This window comes from Pan paniscus, chromosome 1 (assembly GCF_029289425.2).
Source record: "Pan paniscus chromosome 1, NHGRI_mPanPan1-v2.0_pri, whole genome shotgun sequence".
NCBI lineage: Eukaryota > Metazoa > Chordata > Mammalia > Primates > Hominidae > Pan > Pan paniscus.
This window is the reverse complement of record NC_073249.2, coordinates 114,675,024-114,698,900: the sequence shown is the minus strand read 5'-3', so window position 1 is coordinate 114,698,900 and position 23,877 is coordinate 114,675,024. Positions and strand designations below refer to the sequence as shown.

At 44.0% G+C, this 23,877-nt stretch overlaps 1 long non-coding RNA gene across 1 annotated transcript in view; it reads right to left on the bottom strand.

Annotated features, from left to right (window-relative positions):
• The window catches only part of LOC130540986 (uncharacterized), a 128,269-nt gene extending 104,609 nt beyond the window's left edge, over window positions 1-23,660 (bottom strand). Inside the window, exon 1 of the long non-coding RNA XR_008955023.2 lies at window positions 23,346-23,660. This is a non-coding gene — a long non-coding RNA (uncharacterized LOC130540986). The remainder of the gene's footprint in view (window positions 1-23,345) is intronic.
• Window positions 23,661-23,877: the final 217 nt, after the last annotated feature.

Genomic DNA, 23,877 nt, shown 5'->3' with positions numbered 1-23,877 from the left:
CCCAGAGAGCCCTAGCTTTCCCATTCCCAGGTCATCTACAGTTCCTCTGCCTTATCCTGATCATTCTTCCAGAAAGCCACCAGAAGACAGAAGAACAAGAACAGAAGCAGAACCCGACACGGAAGACAGCTTCGTCTTCCCCACGGTCTGTGAACCTCACAGGCCCCCTTGTGACCTCCACAGAAGAGCACCAGACCAGAAACAACTTTCTCTGCGGTGTCAACTCCACTTTCTCCCACCCCAGTGCCGAGGGCCCCTCCATTTCTCTTTCTCCTAATCCTGCTGTTCTTTATTTTCTTTCAAATCAGAATTGGATCAAGAGAGCAAAGACTGATGATGCTGTTTTTGATGAGGTTCTCTGACCTCTCTGGAAGGTGACCAGGAAGGAAGTATCCCTTCTGAAGTTGATCGGGGTTCCTCTCTTCCTCTGCCAGAGAACAGCTGCTAGGGGAGAACATTGGTGTTCACGAGAACCTGGTGCTCCTCCCACGGAACCTGAGGGCTGGGTACGGTGGGAACTGCTAAATACAGCTAGAGGCACAGATTCTCCCAGGAGTAAGCAAATGTTCCAGGGTAGAGGCTACTTTCTTTCTCTCTCTCTCTTTTTTTTTTTTTTTTTTTTTTTTTTTTTTTTTTTGAGATGGAGTCTTGCTCTGTCACCCAGGCTGGAGTGCAGTGGTGCAATCTCAGCTCACTGCAACCTCCGCCTCCCGAGTTCAAGCGATTCTCCTGCCTCAGCCTCCCGAATAGCTGGGATTACAGGCATGCACCACCACATCCAGCTAATTTTTGTATTTTTAATAGAGACAGAATTCACCATGTTGGCCAGGCTGGTCTCGAACTACCGACCTCAGGCCATCCACCTGCCTTGGCCGCCCAAAGTGCTGGGATTACAGGCATGAGCCACTGTGCCCAGCCGAGGCTACTTTCTATCTTTGTTCACATATAGGAGCAGCCAGATGTTCCAAATCAAAAAAGGGGATATAGCCTACTCAAGGGAATTTTTTTCTCATTTATTATATTTGTTTATATGCAAATCCCTACAAAGGTATACAAATTAAATCACATGAAGTTATCTGTTAATTGAATCACATTTACTCAAAAGAATAATGCTATACATAGATGTAGGACTCCCCCCAAATCCAGTGTGTAGTGCTGCCAGGGGTACTAAAGAACATAATCCTTTCTGTAATCTTTTCTTCCCTGCAATGGTTCACAAAGAAAGAAACAGGAGGAATGTGGTGTTCAAAACTGAATAAGGAGATTTTGGAGCAGGGCTCCTCAGACAGCACCTAGGAGAGGAAAGAATCTAGAACCTTCTTAACTGTGTTGAAAAAAATCCCACCATTATATGCCTCCCTGATTGTATTTATCACATTATATTGTAAAACTTTTCCCACTTGTTTTTTGTATACACCAGGAGTTCTCTGAGGCCGAAGTCTTCACTGTGTTCATCTTTGAATCCCCTGCGCCTAGTGCAGTGCCTCACAAGGAGCTCAGTAAACACTTGTTAAGTGATTCTTCTATGAACTGGTAGACTGTAAGCTATGCCAACCAGGAACTAATGCTCTCTAAACCCTTTCAGGTCTCAACTTTTAAATTTGTTTTGTTTCCTTGATTTCAAAGTAAAATTTCTGTTTTAAAAAATCCAGGCCAGGCACAGCACAGTGGCTCACATCTGTAATCCCAGCACTTTGGGAAGCTGAGGCTTGGTTGCATCACAGAGGGATTTTGTCCATGCCTACGTATAGTGCCTATGTGTAATGAAAGTGAGATCAAGGTTCATTTTAAGGATAGATGAAGACTCCACAAGAAAAAAACTGTTAAGTCTCATGCAAAAACTCTTAATAGAAACAGAATAAACAGTGTGCAACTAAGCCCCAGGCTATAGAAATTTTAAGGGTCATTCAACACTGAGGAGCCAGAAAACCAGTCTGAGAGTGGAGATATGTCAAAAAAAAAACCGAGAGCGTGAAACAGTTGGGCCAGGAAGATCTGGCATCAACCTGCTAAGATGAATTTCCATCAAAAGAGTCCCTAGAAATTCGTCACAGGAATCTTTTATAGATGCAGCCAATTGTGCTGTAGCATCTATCTCCAGGGTGTCTTAGGGGCAACACAGATCAAGTGGAAGACCATCATGACTGCCTTTTGCTGACCATAGGGATCTCTCACAGACTCTTCTTTGCTTGTGACTTGCAAGTTCGACCCCTGATAAGCCCAGAAGAGGGACTCACACACAGTGTGTTTGATGACCTTAGGGAATTAAGAAGGACATGAGTGCTATCTGGGCAAATAAGGGAAAGCAGCTGGTTCCCTTTAGTTATTTACTACAATTCTGTTCCATTTGCAGGAATAAACAGATCTTCCTCACCAGGGAACTCAACAAAACATTTATAGAGCACTTTCTATATATTAGACACAGTGGATACAACCATGTATTAATTAGTGCAGGCTTAACTTTGGTAACAAACACCAAAAGTTTGGTGACTGAAAACACAAGAAGTTGGTTTATTTTTCATGTGACAGCCCGGGGAGAATGCTTCAATCCTCCACAATCCTCCACAGAAGCCTCCAAGGCCACTGTGGCTATCACCAGCCCTTTGGGTCTTGTCGTCAACTGCAGCAAGCCACAGAAGGGGAAAGGGAACGCAGAGGGGCTCATTCATTCGCACCACTGCACTCCAGCCTGGGCGACAGCAAGACCCTGTCTCAAAAAGAAAAAAAAATCATTAAACAAATAATTTCCAAGAGCAATAAGATTTTTTTAAAACCTCCCAAGTTCAAGCAATTCTCATGCCTCAGCCTCCCAAGTAGCTGGAATTACAGGTGTGTGCCACCACACCCAGCTAATTTCAGTATTTTTGGTAGAGATGGGGTTTCACTGTGTTGGACAAGCTAGTCTCAAACTGCTGACTTCAAGTGATCCGCCCACCGTGGCCTCCCAAAGTGCAGGGATTACAGGCATAAGCCACTGCGCTGGGTCAGCAATAAGAAATTTAAGGGAAATAAAACTGTCACATGAAAGAAAGGTCCAGGGTCAGAGGACTCACGTTAGCAGAGAGGCTGGAAAAGCCCTCTCTGAAACCCAGCAAAAGAGAAGGAGCAGCCATTCAAACACAGGGGGAGGCTTGTGCCAGGCAGCAAGTCCCGAGTCCTAGAAGCAGGAATCGGCTTGGCACGTCTGAGGGTCAGCTGGAAGGCCAGCATGGCTCATGCCCTGTGGGAAGAGGAGTGGCCTGAGATGAGATCAGAGAGATCGAGGGATCTACACCACAAAGGGAGAGCTGGGGTAAGGTCATTCAGTCACTCTGCAAACATTTATTGAGCACCAACAAGTCCAGAGACTGAAGATACCACAGTGAAGATAAATCCCCAGGACATAGGCATGGGCAAGGACTTCATGTCTAAAACACCAAAAGCAATGGCAACAAAAGACAAAATTGACAAAAGGGATCTAATTAAACTAAAGAGCTTCTGCACAGCAAAAGAAACTACCATCAGAGTCAACAGGCAACCTACAAAATGGGAGTAAATTTTCACAACCTACTCATCTGACAAAGGGCTAATATCCAGAATCTACAATGAACTCAAACAAATTTACAAGAAAAAACAAACAACCCCATTAAAAAGTGGGCGAAGGACATGAACAGACACTTCTCAAAAAAAGACATTTATGCAGCCAAAAAACACATGAAAAAATGCTCACCATCACTGGCCATCAGAGAAATGCAAATCAAAACCACAATGAGATACCATCTCACACCAGTTAGAATGGCGATCATTAAAAAGTCAGGAAACAACAGGTGCTGGAGAGGATGTGGAGAAATAGGAACACTTTTACACTATTGGTGGGACTGTAAACTAGTTCAACCATTGTGGAAGTCAGTGTGGCGATTCCTCAGGGATCTAGAACTAGAAATACCATTTGACCCAGCCATCCCATTACTGGGTATATACCCAAAGGACTATAAATCATGCTGCTATAAAGACACATGCACACGTATGTTTATTGTGGCACTATTCACAATAGCAAAGACTTGGAACCAACCCAAATGTCCAACAATGATAGACTGGATTAAGAAAATGTGGCACATATACACCATGGAATACTATGCAGCCATAAGAAATGATGAGTTCATGTGCTTTGTAGGGACATGGATGAAATTGGAAATCATCATTCTCAGTAAACTATCCCAAGAACAAAAAACCAAACACCGCATATTCTCACTCATAGGTGGGAAGTGAACAATGAGAACACGTGGACACAGGAAGGGGAACATCACACTCTGGGGACTGTTGTGGTGGGAGGAGGGGTGAGGGATAGCATTAGGAGATATACCTAATGCTAAATGACGAGTTAATGGGTGCAGCACACCAGCATAGCACATGTATACATATGTAACTAACCTGCACATTGTGCACATGTACCCTAAAACTTAAAGTATAATAATAATAAAATAAAAAATAAATAAATAAATAAAAAGAAGATAAATCCCACGCTGGTAGAGCTCACAATTGCCAAGGAGACATAAAGTCAACAAATAAATGAATAAATAAACCATATCGCATCAGATACTGGTAAGAGCTCTAAAGGAGAAAAAGCAGGATAAGAGAGTCGATTGCTATTGTAAATAGGATGGAAGGTGAGTCCTCTGGTGAGGTGAGCCAAGACTTGGAGGGAGAGAGGGAACAAGCCACATGCATACCCGAGGGAGCAGTATTCCAGAGAGCCCTCAAGGTCGCCAGACAAAGCACGGGATGCCGAGTTACATTCGAAATTCAGGTGAACAAATATTGCATGGAGCATACTTATACTAAGAATTCTTCATTGTTTCTCTGAAATTCAGTTTTGATGGGGCATTCTGTATTTTTATTTGCTAAATCTGGCAACCATTGGAGAGAGGGAACAGAAAGTGTGAAGACTCTGAGGCAAGAACATGCGTGGCACATTCAAAGCACAGCATGGAGGCTCCTGTGGGGCATGTGGTAGGAGGGGAGGCTGGAGAGGGAGGTAGAGGCTTGAGCACACAGGGTCACATGGGCGTTGGTAAGGACTTTGGATTTCATTCTCAGTGGGATGGGGAGCCTGGAAGAGTTTGAGCAGCTCTGTGAAGGACAGCAACAGAAGACACAGGGTTGCTACTTTAATCATCCCCCTCCAGAAGGGCCATATGGAGGAGTTGGAAGTGCAGGCTTATTCCACATCCAAGCATCCCACTGCGCTACACCTGCCACCATGTAGCATAGATATGGGAACTAAGGAGTTCCAACTCGAATAGGTACCTCATTCCATGAGCAGTGATCTGGGACACCCTCTCTCAACTCGCCTTTCTCTCATTCTGCTTGAGGTATCTTTGAATCAGCGGGGATCAGAGAGTTAATCAGAGTGTCCAAGACTCCAGGCACCACTATTTCATCATCCTCTAGGGAAAGTGCCATTAATGCCGCTGCCCACTGACCTCTGGCCACAGCCGTGGAGCCCACTGGCACCAGCCTCCATGGAAATCTACGCCACTGCTTATCTCCATTCAAAATGGGGCAGAGAAAGTTTCCATCCTGGGAGAAAGTTGCCTTAGATGACCCTCCTCCTCTTCCCTTGACCTGACTCCTTTTCTGTCAAGTCTAGGGTTTTGATCATGGGAAAGAAGGGACCGGGTTTCCTTTGGTCTAGCCACTGCCATTGACTCTTTCCCCTCTTGTCAGCAGTCCTGTGACTACAGCCTCGGCTCCTGGTGCTCCAGCTGTCGGCTTTAATAAACAACAAGAGTAAATACAGGCAGATGCTGCCTGTTCCCAGGATGCTCTGTAAAGCTTCTCACACACAGCTTGAAAAGCAACATTTTCTGGGATTGATTTAGGACATGTGACTCTATAAGCATCCAGATTCCTGCTGAAAGGGGACAAGGAAAGAGCTGGGGCAAGGAGGTGCTTCCCTTAAAGAAATGAAGGAAGGAGATTTCTTTGTGACTTCTTAACACACTCTAGACCTCAGTTTCCAATAGCAGCATCTGATTCCAATTCCAGTGGTTGAATGATCCCCTATAAAAACTATTGATTTAGGTACTGACATAAGAGCCATAGATCTACCTAGAAGGGGTTCTCCAGTGATTTGTCTCTGTCCTTGGTTTTGTCCTGTAAAATATCTACTTCAGCAGCTTAAATTCAACCATGACAGTTAGGTTTACAGAAAACCCAAAACTAAGACGTAGTGTGATGTAGGGGGAAAGTGCTGAGCCATCTAAGCAACCTTGGGTGATTTGCTGAACCACTCTGAGCTGCAGTTTCTGCATGTGTAAAATGGAAATAATAAATCTTGCTTCTATAGCTTGCTCTGAGGATTAACCAAGAGGCCCTTGTCAAAATCTAGCACAAAGGACTCACTCAAGAGGTCATAGTTTCCTTCCCTCAGTTTTGTCATCTGCAAAACAGGGGCAATAGAATTACAAATGTCGTTAGAACCTGAAACTCAACTGACTCTCAAAAGGAAGAATTAGTTGTTGGATAACTACCACAGGCTAGAATACTAGATCAGAATCAAGGCAATGAATATTAATAAGCCAGGCAGTTAAAAACTAACAATAGCATGGAGAATGCAAGCTTGATAACAATTCCAATGAAAAAGACCCAAGAGTTTCAATTAGCCACGAGCTCAGTTTGAAACAAGAATGGGACACATTTACCATGAGAAGCTGTGTAACTATATATTACATCGTAATAATAGTTAACATATATTGAACACATACTATGTCCCAAGTGATACTTTAAGTACTGTACTCGACTCATTTAATACCCCCAATAATCCTATGAGATGCTACTTTTATCACCAGTTTACAGGTGTGCCAAACTGAAGCAAAGAGAAGTAAATTGCCTGTGTTCACAGAGTTTGTGAATAGCAGAGCTAGGACTGAATAGCTTCACTCTGTGCATGGTTCACCTGGAGCTACTGGGTTAGTTCTGAGTACCATGCTAGGTACAGCCATACTTTCCCTACCCTGGTGTCACCCCTGCCTTCAACTGTTCTAAGCCAACAGGCTGAAGAGGATGTTAGGGATGGCACTGCTTGTGATTAAGCCGCCGACCTAGGCCCAGGTTCTAAAGGCCAAGCCAAGACTTCAAGATGCCCACATTGTTCTCCATATCATCTCGCTGCAAGGTACTCTGTGCCTCAAGGAAGGACTCTGGGTGCCCTTATTGCCTCTAAATTGTCACTTAACTCTTCCCACTTCCTCTTGCACACAATCTATTCAAATGATCCCCATAAGTTAATGGCTACCTGCCATTAAAAAAAGATACAAAAGAATGCGTCAAAGGATATTTCTTTGAAGTCTCATATTTTCTCCTAAAAATTCATATAAATTTTGTACTCTACTCCATACCATAACTGGGTTGGTTTTAATATTAAAATAATATTTTAAGCAACTTAGCACTGAATAAAATTGATGCTCTAGTGTGATGAACAACAATTTTCCTGCAGCTGATAGAAACTCTGGCACACTGCTACATGTCCCCATTTGAAAAGCTCAGAATTACAGATGCATATTTCATAACATGAAAAGATGTCCAAGGCATATCATTAAGCAATAAAAGCAGGTTACCAAACAGTATGGTTCTGTTTTTGTATACATTTTGGAAGGCTATATATGTATACCAAAATATTAACAGAGGATATCTCTGGGCTGTAGGAATCTGGGAGATTTTTATTTTTCTCTTTTTCCTTCTCATATCATTTAATCTTTCTACAATGAGCATACGTATTGTTTGTGGAGGTAGAATATAAGGTTTTGTGATGATGGATTTCTTTGGGGAGGATGTGGTTAGTTTTGCTTTGTAAGATTTAAGAGTTCATGGCTGCCTGAATTGTGCAGACGCCTACTTCAGCAAACTACACCTTTCACATCCTGAGACCCTCTGAAGCAGGGAACCAAACCACAAGAAAACGTCATACACAAGAATGTCATCAGGCATCCTCCCTGGCTCCCCACCTTGTTGCTTTGTTAACTCTGCCAGTTGTGACCTCAAATTCCTGGGATATTCACACAAATCCCTCTCACCTCCAGAGTTTTCTGTGGCACACCCCAGTGGCCAAATCCCCAACACTGCTTAATCGTTCACCAATACGTTTCCTGTGTGCTGCCCACACTCTCCTAGCAGCCAGCTCCAGGATTTACCAGGTTTTGCCTTTCATCTCGTCTTAACACTGACAGTTTGCATGCTTCGCGCAGACCAAGAAGTAGAAGCTTCCCCAGATTGGACTGGTCTTCCTCACACTAGATACTGCCTGAATCTTGTTGCAGCTCACTGCACATTTGGCACTTGTGGCTTGACTCTCACCTTATTCCCCCAGGGGCTGTCCCACTGCAAGTTCAGTTTCCCATCCTTCTGCCACTACCTAGACCTAAGGTCTCAATCCAGATCACCCTTCCTATCTCACTCGTGAGGTCATTAATCATAGTTAATAATTTGTTGCCTAATTATTGTGTGGCAAGCACATGCTAAGTACTTTTTATGCATTGTCTTTTAATTTTCACAGTAATACTCTAAGGTAGACTTCATAGTCCTCATTTCACAGATAAGGAAAACTGAGGCTTGAGAGCTCCAGCAAAGCCTAAGATCGCTGTTCTGATGATCTATTGCTGCGCAATAAATCACTCCTAAACTTAGTGACTTAAAACGATTATTTTATTCTGGGGCTAACTGGGCTCAGCTGGGTGATTCTCGCCTGAGGTCATTCATGATGTTGCAGTCAGATGGCAGCTAGGGCTGGAGCCATCTCAGTGATTTCCTCACAACATGTCCAGTGCTTGACACTAACTATAGATGAGGACTTCAGCTTGGCTATTAGCCAAAACACCCACATGTGGTTCTCCATGGGTTCTCTCCACCTGGGTCAGTTTTGGCTTCCTCGCAGCACAGTGACTGAGTCCCAAGGGTACACAACTAAAGAGGACAAGGTGGAAGTGCATGGCACTTCTATGACCTAGCTTCACAGCACCCCTTCTGCCATCACTTACTGGCCATGTAGTCACAAAGGTCAGCCCAGGTACAAGTGGAAGGGACATAGACCCCACCACTTGATGGGATGCGTGTTACTACACTGTAAGAAGAATATGCGGGATAGGAAGTATTGTGGTAGCCAACTTTGGAGAATGCAATTGGCCACAATCACACAGCTATTAAATTGGGCAGGGCCAGGATTTAAACCCAGTTCAGCCCAACTGCAAAACCTGTGCCCTTAAATCATGGCAGTACACCACCAACAGAGATTCATAACATCTCAAGCACTGAGCCTGAGATACAAAATGCATTACATCAGGGAGTTATTAACCAACAATTCATCTGGGAAAGGGAGGCCAAGATGTTGAGATGCCTGGAAACAATGTCATATGATTTAACAAACAGTTGAGGATATTTAGCTGGAAGATGACAAAACTAAAAAGGGACCTGACAGCTTTCTTCACATATATTAAGGGCAAGTGTAGAAAAGGGAAGATGTTGTGTATTGCAGCCTCCAGCAGACGAAAAGAGGCAGGGAGGCAGACAGGGCTATCAGCTCTCCCCACTACATCGAGTCCTCTGTTAGACAGGCATAAGGACTTAGGATCCACCAAGTGTTGGGTACCAGCTCAGAGCTTTAGGATCCATTGATTTATTTAGCTGCAGTGGGGGGCTATGAGCGAAAAGTATTCTGGCCTGCCTTGGGCAGAACGGGCCCAAGGGAGGGATGGGTCAGTCAAATCTCAGGATCACAGCAGGGTCTCAGTGCCCTGCCAGGGACAGCGTCCCCAGGGCAGGACAGCAGTTTCCTCCCCCTAACCTGCCACTTCTCCCCTACCAATGCAGTCATGCCTGGGGTAGGCGTCACAGTGATAAATTTCACTCTCTGATGGTAAAACTCCAGGGCCCCATCCCTGTCTGCCTGTTAAGCTGCAAGACCTTTCCCTGGCTCACCAGGGAAAACCTCAGAGAAAAGGGAAAAAGACTGGGTTTCCAGAACATTAAACTTCCATTGCCACTACTGCCTGCCAATCTCCCTGCTAATCACTTGGAGAAAAGAAAGCCAATGTACCTCTGAGGGAGTCAGGAATGGGGCCCTGCTCTCCACAGCAGTGCCTGCTGACAAATCCTTGTCTTTTCAGCAGGAAGAGACCTTGGAAGGTCAATTCATCTCTTCTTCTGCCCTGGACCAGACTCACTTCATGCAGTGAAAGAAGCCTGGCTGAGCCAAAGGGACAGTTTTCCCTCCATATTTGGTGACAAAAATATCAACCAGAGTTTACTCAAGAGCCAGCAAATATTTAGTACTTGCCACGTGCCAGACACCAGGCTGAATAAATAGGCATCCAACATTCCGTCTCCAAAGTTTATAATCAGGGGCTTAAGCAACAAAGTCCAAGGAAGGGAATGGTCCTCAGATTTGAGGATATAAATGTTGAAAACCTTTCTTCTCCACCCCACTCTACCACCTCCAGCAACCCACAATGTGCACATTCTTCCTGCCTTCTTTTCTGACATGGCTAGACTAGGAAAGATTTTTATGTGCAGCAGCACACTGTTGCAACACACAGGTTCAATGAAGTTTGGCCAGCAGTGAAATATAGCAAAAAGACCATGCACTGAACATAGAGGCAAGAGCCTGGACCACAATGTGAGCCTGGACCACAATGTGAGCCTAGACAAGTCACTCAACCTCAGTGATTTTCAGTTTCCTTATAAGTAAAGTGGGATTAATTATAACTCCTGCTTCATAAATTGTTCATCTCATTCCAGTCTCTTCAAACAAGCCTAGCTCACCATGCTGGCATACATGATTGGAGGACATTTTAGAAAACATGCACAGAAAGGGTGTAGGGAAATGGGCCTTGTTAGGCATTGTCAGTGGAAGTATAAGTTGGTGCACCCTTTGGGAAGATAGGTGACAAAGTTTCAAAGTAAACTTACTGCACTCACCCTTTTCCTCAAAATCTTTCTAGGAATTTACTTTGTATGTGAAATAATACATGCTGCAACAATGGTCATCACAACATCATTTGTAATTTGTCTGTTTTTATTATACCATAGAAAAAGTACATATAATCAATATTTACATTTTAAAGAATAGCCATATATAGGCCATTAACCATAGGCCGGGCACGGTGGCTCACGCTGTAATCCCAACACTTTGGCCAAAGTGGGCGGATCACGAGGTCGGGAGTTCGGGAGTTCGGGAGTTCGAGACCAGCCTGACCAACATAGTGAAACCCTATCTCTACTAAAAATACAAAAATTAGCTGGGCGTAGTGGTGCTCCTGTAATCCCAGCTTCTCGGGAGGCTGAGACAGGACAATCGCTTGAACCCAGGAGGCGGAGGTTGCAGTGAGCTGAGATAGCACCACTGTACTCCAGCCTGGGCAACAGAGTGAGACTCCATCTCAAAAAAAAAAGAAAAAGAATAGCCATAATGGGCTGGGCTTGGTGGCTTATGCCTGTAATCCCACCACTTGGGAGGCCAAAGTGGGTAGATCACCTGAAGTCAGGAGTTAGAGACCAGCCTGGCCAACACAGTGAAACCTCATCTCTACTAAAAATACAAAAATTAGCTGGGCATGGTGGTGGGTGCATACAATTCCAGCTATTTGGGAGGCTAAGGCAGGAGAATCTCTTGAACCCAGGAGGCAGAGGTTGCAGTGAGCCAAGACCATGCCGTTGCACTCCAGCCTGAGCAACAAGAGCAAAACTCCATCTCAAAAAAAAAAAAAAGAATACCCATAATGAAAAAAATAAGCAGTCAGTACCCAGCAACCACCTTAAGAAACAGAATGTTTAAGATACTTCAAAGCCAAGCCCTCTGCATGCTCCAAATTTTTCTTTCTTTTTTTTTTTTTTTGAGACGGAGTCTTGTTCTGTTGCCAGGCTGGAGTGCAGTGGCACGATCCCAGCTCACTGCAACCTCCACCTCCTGTGTTCAAGCAATTCCCCTCCCTCAGCCTCCCAAGTAACTGAGACTACAGGCGTGGGCCACCAAACCCAGCTAATTTTTTGTATTTTAGTAGAGGCGGGGTTTCACCATGTTGGCCAGGATGGTCTTGATTTCCTGACCTCGTGATCTGCCTGCCTCGGCCTCCCAAAGTGCTAGGATTACAGGCGTGAGCCACCGCACCCGACCCACTACCCCAATTTTGTACTAATCATTTCCTTTCTTTCCTTTATAGTTTAATCACACATCTATGTATATCTAAAAAAGAAGAAGTTTCATTGTTCCTGTTTTGATCTCTATTCAAATATGGTCGATTTGTGTACTTTTGTCCACGATTTTAGTTCTAACTTGATTTTTACTGTAATAATTTCAGTTTAATAATAATAAATTAGGTATTATTATTATTATTTTATACAATCAATATTTATTTATACATACAAACATTTACTATTTTCTTCACCATTTCTTCTTGCACTTCAAACCTCCTTCTGGGAACACGTTTCTTCTTCCTGTTATGTATCTTTATACATTTCTTTAGTGTCTCTTAGTGTCAATTGTACCAATTCTGTTTGTAAAAACATTTTTAAATTGTCCTTATTTTGCCCTCATGTTTGAGAGATAATTTTGGTGGGAGTAGAATTCTAGCATAATAGGTATTTTCACTTAACATTTCAAAGCTGCCATTCCATAGTCTTCTGGCTGCTGTTGAGAAATAAGCAGTGGATTGAATTCTTATAGCTTTGTAGATAATCTATCTTATCTTTCTAGCTTCTTTTAGGATCCTCTCTTTATCTTTAGTGTTTTCAGTTTGTCTTTTCCTTTTTTTTAATTATACTTTAAGTTCTGGGATACATGTGCAGAATGTGCAGGTTTGTTTCAAAGGTGTACATGTGCCATGGTGGTTTGCTGCACCCATCAACCCATCATCTACATAAGGTATTTCTCCTAATGCTATCCCTCCCCTGCCCCCCAACCCCCAACAGGCCCCAGTGTGTGATGTTCCCCTCCCTGTGCCCATATGTTCTCAGTGTTCAACTCCCACTTATGAGTGAGAACATGCGGTGTTTGGTTTACTGTTCCTCTGTTAGTTTACTGAGAATGATGGTTCTCAGCTTCATCCATGTCCCTGCAAAGGACATGAGCTCATTCTTTTTTATGGCTGCATAGTATTCCATGGTGTAGATGTGCCACATTTTCTTTATCCAGTCTGTCATTGATGGGCATTTGGGTTGGTTCCAAGTCTTTGCTATTGTGAATAGTGCTGCAATAAATGTACATGTGCATGTGTCTTTATAGTAGAATGATTTATAATCCATGTTTTCAGTTTTTCTATAAAATATGGGTTTCTTTTCCTTTATCCCACTTAGGATTCACTGAGCTTGTTAGAGCTGAGGACTGTTCTTTCATTAGGACTGGATATTTTTCAGTCATTATCTTTTCAAACACTTCTCTCCCACTCTCACCATCATTCTTTGAAATTCTGATTATATGTATGCTGTATCTCCCCACTATGTCTTTTATATCTCCTAAATCTTTCATATCTTTGTCTTTCTATTGTATTCTAGGTCATTCTTCAGAGCAACTTCCAGATCACCAGTTCTCTTTTCAGCTGTGTCTAAGTTATTATCATATTTATTGAGTTGCTAATTTCAATGATTTTTTTTCCTAAAAGTTCTATTTATTTCTTTATTATATCTAACTAGGTTACTCTCAGTCTTTTGTTTCCTCATTATACTTCCAGTACTCTCTTTTATTGCATAAACAAATTAAATATATTTATTTTTTATTCGATATTGGATAAGTAAATCAAGGTCATTACAGTCTTCCAGAAACATGCTGCTCTCACTCAGGGTAATTTATTTTCTTATGCATTTGTTGAATTTTGATTGGGAAGTCCATGTCCTTTAGAACGTTATCTGTGAGAATTCTCTGAGACCAGGGTTTAAACTATGTTCTGTCTGGAAAAATGTGCTGCTGCTGTTATTGGAGCCCTAGGGACAGTACAAATCTAGGAGACTTCAAATTTTCTAATGGTGTCTAAGTTTAAGATTAGAAATTCTCCAAGAAAGACTTTTCTTTGTTTTTTTCTTCTATTCCATCAAGAGTCAAGGATGACAACCAAATATCTTCACCAACTCTCTTTCTCCCTCTGAGTGTGTTTTTTCTAGTTCATCTACTGAAAATTTCACCCCTCAGAGATCCCAATTTTGTATATGGATTCAACCTGCTTGATCCCTGGACTATATCTCCCATCTCTCATGTATATGACCCATATTACCACTGAAACCCAATTAGGCCCCAAGACAAAGCCTAGCTCTACAGCTCACTTATTCTTTTCATTTAATGTTTTTTTCTTGTTTCTTATTCCCCTTGGCTGGGTGTGGTGACTCACACCTGTAATCTCAACACTAGGAAGAAGGAACGCTTGAGCTTAGGAGTTCAAGATCAGCCCAGGAAACATTGCAAGAGCTCAACTCTACAAAAATAATAACACTAGCCAGGCATGAGAGTATGCCTCTCTTTGTTATGCACCTGTAGTCATAGCTACTCAGGAGGCTGAGGTGGGAGGATCGCTTGAATCCAGGAGTTTGAGGCTGTGGTGCACTATGAGCACACTCCAACCCGGGTGACAGAGCAAGACCCTGTCTCTAAAATAAATAAATAAATAAATAAAATTTTGTGCCAACTCAAACATGCATTCATGTATTTTTAAAGGTGGGGCAGGAATATATATATATGTGTGTATGTATATGTGTGTGTATTAGTCTCTCTCTATATACATACATGTATGTATATACACACATACCATCATTTGGAGGCATACTGTCCCTGGAGGAGTTTCATAGAACATCTAGTCTACTGTATTTCATGGAAAGATACATTTAATTATATTTATTGGCAAGGGAAGATGTCAATATAAGGAGTGAATGTAAAAAAATCAACTTATATAACAGTGTTCTCTCTGTATTATGGGTTAAGTGATGCTTGTCTTGTCTTTCTATTTTTCCATATTGTTTTACTTTTTGTAATGGGAATTTATTATTTTAACAAATCCCATTGTCTCAATTCTACTCATATTTTTATGCAAATATACAAAACATTTATGACTTCTTTGTTTCTCTGTAACATGCTTAATTGTGCTTCTGGAGTCTCCATCCTAGTGGAAAGTACAGGACTATGGAATAGGAGTCTACTGTACCAGACAAAGTATATGGGTCTCACCAGATTTGCTCCACTTGCCTCTCCCCTCAACCACATACTCAATGGATAGTCCCAGCAACTACCACCACAGCCTCATCTACTGACACTGTATCTATCTCAGCCTTCTCCATGGTGAGGGCTTCAGCAGGTACTTGTGGGTCTCCCATGGCAGAAGACAAGGCTCTATTGCTCAGGTCTGACTCAACAGGACTTACGAAGGTTCAAGTTCCTCTCACCACTTCCAGACTCAGATAAAGGGTGTATTATTACCTATTGCTTTTTAACAAATTACTTCAAAACTTGTGGCTTAAGCAATAAAGATTATCTCACAGATTGAGTTGGTCAAGAATCTGGGAGTGGCTTAGCAGGATGGTTCTGGCTGAGGGTCTCTCATGAAATGGCTGTCAGGATGTTGACAAGAACTGCAATCATCTGAAGGCTTGACAGAGCCTGAAAGATCCACTACCAAAATGCCTCATTCTCATGGCTGTTGGCAGGAAGCTTTAGATCCTCATCATGCAGACCTCTCTATGGGCTGCTTGTGTATTCTCACAAAGGAAGCTGGCTTCTCCCAAAGCAAGAACAGTTGACCCTTAAACAGCATGGGTTTGAACCAAGAGGATAAACTTACATGTGGACTTTCTTCTGTGTCTGCCACCCCTCAGACAGCAAGACCAACCTCTCCTCTTCCTCCTCCTCCACAGCCCACTCAAGGTGAAGATTACAAGGATGAAGCTTTATAATGATATACTTCCACTTAATTAATGGTAAATATATTTTCACTTCCTTACAATTTTCTTACATATAACATACAAAATATGTGTTAATCAACTGTTTATATTAGCTATAAGGCTTCTGATTAATAACAGACTATTAGTAGTCAAGTTTTGGGAGGAATCAAAATTATACATGCATTTTTGACTTTGCAGGGGTTGGCACCCCTAGTCCCCACGTTGTTCAAGGGTCAGCTGTTGTTAAAGAGTAAGGAAGAAGACACAGTGCTTTTTATGACCTAATCTCTGCAATCATACAGTGTCACATTCACTTTATTCTATTTGTTAGAAGCAAGTCTCTAAGACCAGCCCACACTCAGCTAGAGGGGAATTAAGCTCCACCTCTTAAAGAGAGAATTATGAAAGCATTTGTGAACATATTTTAAAACTACCGTAAAGGAATATGGCTTGAGCATTGGAACTCTAACTTCTTCAGAATCCTACCATAGGGAACAGGTTATATAACCTCACAGTGTAATAGAGTTAATATACCATGGGGCAAATGATGATCACTGAAAGACAAGAAAGAAGAGAATGCAACAGAAAAATTCAAATCACCCCTCCCCACACAGACTATTTTGAGGTATGATGATCTCTCATGACCCATCTGGAGGAAGTCCCATATGTCTGAAACCAAATGGGCTTTTTGTGAGACTATGGCTTACTTCTCCCCTTCCCTGCCTCACTTTTGTTTTTTCCCTTATTTTTGCTGTCCTAGGCCTGCATCATTCAGTAAAGCTTTAGCATATAATCTTTATCTCAAATTCTGTGTTCTCAAAACTTGACTTAAGACAAGAAGTTAATCTTGAAAATTACTAGCACTGACATAAACATGTTTTCAGATGGTTCAGTTTCTCCAGGGCAAATGTTCAGACTTCCTAATTTCCTCCCTAGGCACTCCACCACTACCCTGACTTTTCCTTAATGGTAGCAGGCACATCATGCATCCTACTTCACCTTGTGGTAATGGGAGAGAACTAACCTCTGGTCCAAGCTGACGTCTGCCTGGGTTATTCGTCTAGTCTGTTTCCTAGACTCTTTCATAACTGATTCTGACTTGTCAGAATGATGCATGAGCTCCCACCACTAAAAACCACAGGTTTGGTCCTTTCTTTCCAGTTGCGAAGTCCCCTGTTCAGTGAACACTTTGTTCCATCCCCAGGCCTCTGCTGGACTACAAGCTCTCCCAGCACCTCAACCAGGGCACATTAGAACTCCTAAGTTCCAGTGCACAACATTCCCAGGCCATGGAGAACAGGAGCACTGCCTCAGTCTCATCTAATTACCCATCTCCTTTCACTTTAGCTCCTGTGCCATGTTGAGGGGAATGTAAGGCTGGAGACATTAACCCCCATGTTCTTAGCTTCCTTCATATCTATCTGAATATTTCTTTTTCTTTTTCTTTTTTTGAGATGGAGTTTCACTCTTGTTGCCCAGACTGGAGTGCAATGGCATAATCTTGGCTCACCGCAACCTCTGCCTTGTGGGTTCAAGCGATTCTCCTGCCTCAGCCTCCCGAGTAGCTGGGATTACAGGCATGCACCACCACACCCGGCTAATTTTGTATTTTTAGTAGAGACAGGGTTTCTCCATGTTGGTCAGGCTGGTCTCGAACTCCTGACCTCAGGTGATCCGCCCGCCTCAGCCTCCCAAAGTGCTGGGATTACAGGCATGAGCCACTGCACCCGGCCTCTATCTGAAAGTTTCTACTGTGTTCAGTGATTTGGCCTACAGGAATAAAAACGAGGACACAGCACTCCGACTCCATTGTCCTTCCTCCACCTCTCCCTTCTTTCTCCATGCCCCTCAGGTGAGAAGGGGTGAGCTTCCCAAGTGACTTCCATCATACCGTAGTCTGAATTATCTCTACCCTATTGTTTACAGGGAAATTCTATGATCATATTATTGGAAAGTTGCTGAATGTAGAAATTTATTTGCTTTCTACACAAAATCTTACTTTCAAGACTGTTTTGTCTTGATGGACTCAAAAACAAGAATGTGGCACTGAGAATTAAACTGAACAATAACCTCTGCGTTGAGGTGGTTGCTGCCCTTCCTAAAGCATTAAAATCTATTGCTTTCATAGGTGGAGAACCCCAGGAAAACAAAATGTACAGGATATGGATACACATCCAAAATACAGTTTAAACATGCTATCTCTGTCTATTGCCTTAAGCAATTGGAGTATTTTCTCCAAAAGTATCATTATTGTCATCAATTCTTCATTGAGATCACCTCCAACTTGTCTATTAAGGATACCCTCCCCCTTCCTCCAGACCCTAGTCCCAGCTACTAAATCCCTCTTTATAGACAGCTCAGTTTGGACCCATTGTCCCAGCTTTGAACTTAGCCATTCTTCAAGCTTGTGAGTTCCAGTACTAACTCTTCTTAACCCAGGGTAAGAAAGAACTTACCCAGCCCCATTTCCTCACCTCACAAGAAAGATCAAACACCATGATGTTTTAAGACATGGAAAGAAAAGATGTATGTGAAGTCACTTTGCAAACTGTAACACACTGTACAAATATCAAGTATTATCTCATAAAAGAAGCCTTCTCAGGCAACTGAGAATGGTTCTTTTCATATTTTGAACCATAACAGTTGTCTCCAGGGTCCAGGAAAGATAAAGCTAGTGTCAGAAGGGAGGCTTAAGTCATTGAAGCAAAAGGATGAAGGAAAAGGGGCCACCTGTGGAAAGTCAGTTTCAGATGCTTCTTATCTGCCCAGACAACCACTGGCTTCAGGCTTCTGCTCGCAGAGCAGTATTAGAAAACACAACTTAGGGATGGCACTGAGGGAGGTCCAAGTCACGATGTTGAGATGGTGGCAAACAAGAACATCAAAAACTTCAGGCTGGCATCTTCTGTGGCCATGGGCAGAGATCTGCTCAGGCTGCTGTCCAAATTCACTCTGTTGGGCAGAAAGGAGCTGATTTATGTCTCCAGCAGGTATGCCAGAGAAAATTCAAATTGATCAAAAATTAAATATTCATAGGACATTATTCATTAAGATTCATCTCACCGAGTGGATGAAATGAGGCAAGGGAAGAAATTAGCTTGCTTGAGAGTGTCAAAGTGATTATGTGATTAAATTGCAATTTATAATTTCTCCTTCAAAAAAAGCATTACTTCTTGATTTGTGTTTCTCCTCTTGCTGTGCCCCCTTTGTTGTCTAGGCCTGAGCCAAGGACACACAGGGTTAATCGGAGACAGGAAGGCTCCTAACACAGTGCCTGGTCTGCTTCCCCTGTCCTTCCCTATCCACCACTGACTCCGAGAGAAGGGCCTTTCCACCCAGCCTCAGGGCTCTGCTCTTGAGGCTGAGAACAGGGCTTCCAATAGCAGAGGCCGGACAAATCCCCACAGTGCCACTCAGCTGGGGGATTTTCCAGCCTCAGTCCACTTCCCCTCCTTCCTCTACAAGCAAAAAGGTACGAAGTACAATTTCCCAGTAGCTCACCGGTCATCCCTGTAGAGCATAACCGAATAGTCTATAGGGAAGTCCACCCTGGCCACCTTCCACACTTAAAGAGAAGGGAGATGTTCTTCCTGTACTCTTGGCCTCCCCTCCTGAACTTGATGTGGAGCCATGACAAGCCTCCTCCAGGCAAAGTCTGGATCAGGTGGTTGACTCTTGAAGCCCACCAGCTGAGATGCCATCCTTACCTCAAGGTCAACAAGCCAGTACCTCAGCTCCTGCCAACAAAGATCCTCAGGGAAAGTGAATATCAAAGTTCAAGAACCCAACAGGTTCAGGGCAAGAGAGTAGGTGTTCCCTTGGGTAACCCACCTCCTTCACCAACTGGCATATCCACTCTAACACACCCCCTTTCTGGGGGACTCTCAAATTCGGCTAAGCCTGAATCCCAGAGAAGAACCAGGGACACTCCCAAAGGCTTGCCACCCAGAGGCCAAGCAGCTTTAATTTTCCAGCTGTGCTCTCCTGAGCCCTGAAGACCCAGAAGACACAGGGCCTGCCCTGTGCTGCGAGAGGGGAGGGGCTTGGAGGAGCAGCAAGCTCCAAATGGGGCAGCTCCACTTTCATCTGCTTTATACACGGCATTTCTGTGTATGATTTCATTTCAGGAAAAGGTTTTGCTGCAAAAATAATTCTGAAACCACTGAATTAGATGACCTCTCACAAGCCCCTTCCAGTCCAGGAGCCTCTGATTCTCTGACTTCAATGATATGGAAGCAAAATGTACTCTGAACTTGACAAAGGCTCTATTTTCTCCTATCTCTCGCTCTTAGGAAACACAATCTGTCTGTATCTCCGTCTGTCTGTCTAGGATCCAGAGTATAGCTAAGGTGATATGGATGGGTATGGAGGCAGATGGCTAGCTGCGTTTATCTTCCTCTGTCACTCTATCTCCTTCCATCTTCGCCTCTTACTGTCTCTATAACTCTCTGTGTCTCTCTCTTGCTACTACCCAATAAAGATTTAGAGGCTGGTTCCAGCAGCTGAGAACGGCAATATTAATTCCAAGCTTGTTTCCAAACACCACGGAGGCCTACCCGGGTTAATTAGTTGTGCAGGCTTTTCTACAAGTAAGCAAGCCGGCAGGGTTTTTTACAGCTCTGTCACTGTGTTTATTTGTTCGTTTTCTGTTTTGTTTGGAAATACATTTATCTGACAATAAATAACATCCGCCATGACTAGAGCCGATAAAGGCAATGAACAGCCCCTTCAGGGCCTTGGGGGCCATAGTGAGAAGGCTTCAAGATCGGGTCCCCCTACTGCAAGGGGCACTACCAGCCCTTGAGAAAGATGAAGAGGATGTGGGTAAAACCAGTGGGGGGAGGCTAGAAGAAGAGGTAGGATCAAGGGCCATGGACATGGCTAAAAGTGAAGAAAGGAAATGCCCACTGAGGAACAGAGCCCATAGCAAGGAGTCAGGAGCCTGAGGCTCTTGGCAAATGGCAGTAAGGGTACCCCTTTGGCATGACAGGGGGGAGGCAGAAGATTTGTCTGTGGATCCCAGTTCCAGCACATACAAGCTGTGTAACCTCAGACAAGTTGCTAACCTTCATGCCTCCGTTTCCTCACCCATAAAACAAGAGTGATGTTAACACTTTCTGCTCAGAGTGGTTGCAAATATATCTAGGAGACAATGAAAGTAAATGCACTATGCAAACAATAGAGATTCTCATTTTCCAGATGAAAAGTATTTCTCAGGAGTATATGGTCAAGATTCTAGGCCTCCCTGGGAAAAAATTAATCTAAAATGTTAGAGCAGGATTTGTCCTTGTGTCCAAAGGCTCTGTGCTAATGACTTCAACATGACCACACAGCTTGGCCCATTTATAAGTTGACCACAATCTCACCAGGGCTAGTTCAGCTCTTGCACAAGCCCCAACTGGGAAGATTCCGTTAGTCTAAACAAAAAAATATCATGGGGAGTACTTCACTGTGAACCACATATACTTATTTAAGGCTTTCGGGGTAAGGGATGAGGAGAGGCGAGGAGACAGAGGGATCACAGTATGAAACCAAGTAGGCAGAACAGAGTATCGGTAGAGAGTAGAAGCTCCGAGTTCAGTGTGCCTCTTCACCTCACTTTCTGACTATAAACCTTAGAGATGCTATTTAACATTTCTATCTCAGTTTTCTCATCTGTAAAATGGGGACAGTGACGGTACCTAGCTCATTGGATTGTGGTGTGAGGAGATGAGATGAAGTATGTGACGTGCTTGGGACAGTAGATGGCACATGGAAGAGCTCAATAAACACTAACTATCCTCAAAACACATGAAAACTACTCAAGAGACATTTCACTTGCAGGCACATGAACTTACTACCAATTGAGAGTCTCAGCGCTGAGGTTGTGCAGTGAAGGAGCGTGTCAAATGGTGGGAATTAATCAAGAAATCCTTTCAGGAGGAAGGACAACTTCAACACAGGTTAAAAGAGAAGAGACAGGATAGCACTGCCTGCAGCTGTGCATGTCCTAGCGTGTGTCCCCATTATGCTAGACCCACAGCCAAGAGGAGCCAAGCAACCCCACAGAATTACCAGCAAGCCGCCAGCAGATGGAGCCAACCACCTCCACACACTGCTGTTCAAGGCACCAGCACCCTCTAAATGGACCGGCACCCAGCCCACGTCCAGTCAGGAGCAGGACTGAGAGAGACCAAGGGAGAGTCACCCTTCACGCCCCTGTGGAGATGATAAGGGTGCTTTCCTGCCCCAGTGTGAGGGGAGAGGGAATCCAGACTCTCCCTGATGCCTCAGAGGCACAGCTCACTGTCAGAGTCCTTGCCATCCTGGAAGCCTAGGACTGCAGCCCAGTGCCCTTGTTGTTCACCTACCCCACTGAGGGAAGGAAAAGCAGGATGCCTGATGAACTTGCTTTGAGGGCTGGGACTGCACTTGAATGTAGAGGCTGGTACCCATCTGAGTCCGGGAGATTCTGAAAGCAAGAGGCCCACTACAGTAGCCCATCCAGCAGGGCTCGAAGGACCCTGGGGCAGCATGACTGGGAAGAAGATGGGGGCAGCTCTCTCTTCCCAGATCTGTGGGGCCCTTGAAGGATTATGGGAGAGGATTCCCGCAGGCCCTGTGGCTCTGCATGGAGATGCACGGAAGTCAGTGGAAGGACAGGAGCTGAGGGTTTGCCCAGGTACGCATGGCCAAGTCAACAAAGGGTTGTTGGGCGCCTGTACCACTGTTGAGGCTAAAGGGAGGTGCATCTGTGTGAGGGAAGGAGGGGGAAAGGGTGGTTTTCAGTGATGGAGGAGGGTGGGGTGAGATCATCAGCATCTAACAGAGCCACAAAGAACAGGAAGGGGAAAAGGACACTCCTGTAAAGAGGTCTCTTACTCTCCATCCCTCCTCTCTGCCCAAATACAGATGCTGAGGCCTCAAAGAGGGAGGAGGTGAGGCCTCTTCAAGCCAGGCCCTACTTCCCCTCCACTGCTCCAAAAAGCCAGGACCCAACTCTCACTTGTGCTGGAGGGAAGGGGAGAGAAGAGCTCTGAATCGAGTTTGTGATGAAAGTTTTAAAAATATAAGAGACTGAGTCTTAATTACTGGAATGAGACTGTTATAGTAACCGAAAGTGGCTGAAAAGTTATGGAACCAGACCAAGACGTTGTTAAGGGAGCAGCTCCTCAGCAGGAAAGAGAGATCTGGCACAGCACAGCCAGGGCAGTTACTGGAAGAAATAAAATCTTTTCATGTTTATACCCCAACGAGTTGAGACTCCCCAGTGAATCAGGCACACAGGAAGTACCTGGGCCTTGGACACCAGTGTCCCTGTGGTCAGAGTACCCCATGAAGGATGATGTCACACGGAGCACAACCTCCTCTTCCCACTCAGGTGCTATCTCACCTCCCAGGGCAAGAGAAGCAGGAGGAATTTGTCCTCCAGCTTTAATGAGGCACTTAGAAAGAGGAACAGGATGGTTTCTTCTTACTGGAATCCTTGATGGAATGCAGGCACAGGCAGCTGAAAGAGATGGTGCAATTTGCATACTTCTGGTGGATTCCAGGAAGCATCAGCCCCATTTCACCCTAACAGCCAGTGGACTCTGCCTGGGAGGGCCAACAGCCAAAGAGAGCTTTCAGTCTCCAGGCTGAGAAAGTCAGGAGAGGAACAAGTCAGGGGACACCACCAGCCCTGGGACAGCGTGGCAGCATATCCAGAAGATCAGGAAACTGCCGCAGAGGCTTGGTCCCCTACTGGAAATTGAAAGAAAATGAAGTTTAGAAAGAGCAGGGTGGGAACTGGTTTGCAGAACAGAATGTTCCCTTGGCTTATTTTCATGTGGGGGAAAGGGAAGAACTAATACTTATTGAATGCCTGTGCTGTATCAGGCACTATGTTCACTCTTGTCTTATTTAATCCTCCCACAACCCTGTAAGGAAAGCATTTTCTCCATTTTACAGATGAAAAAACTGAGGCAGAGTGGTTGCCTAAGGTCACATGTTGTTGGAATTTGAACTTCA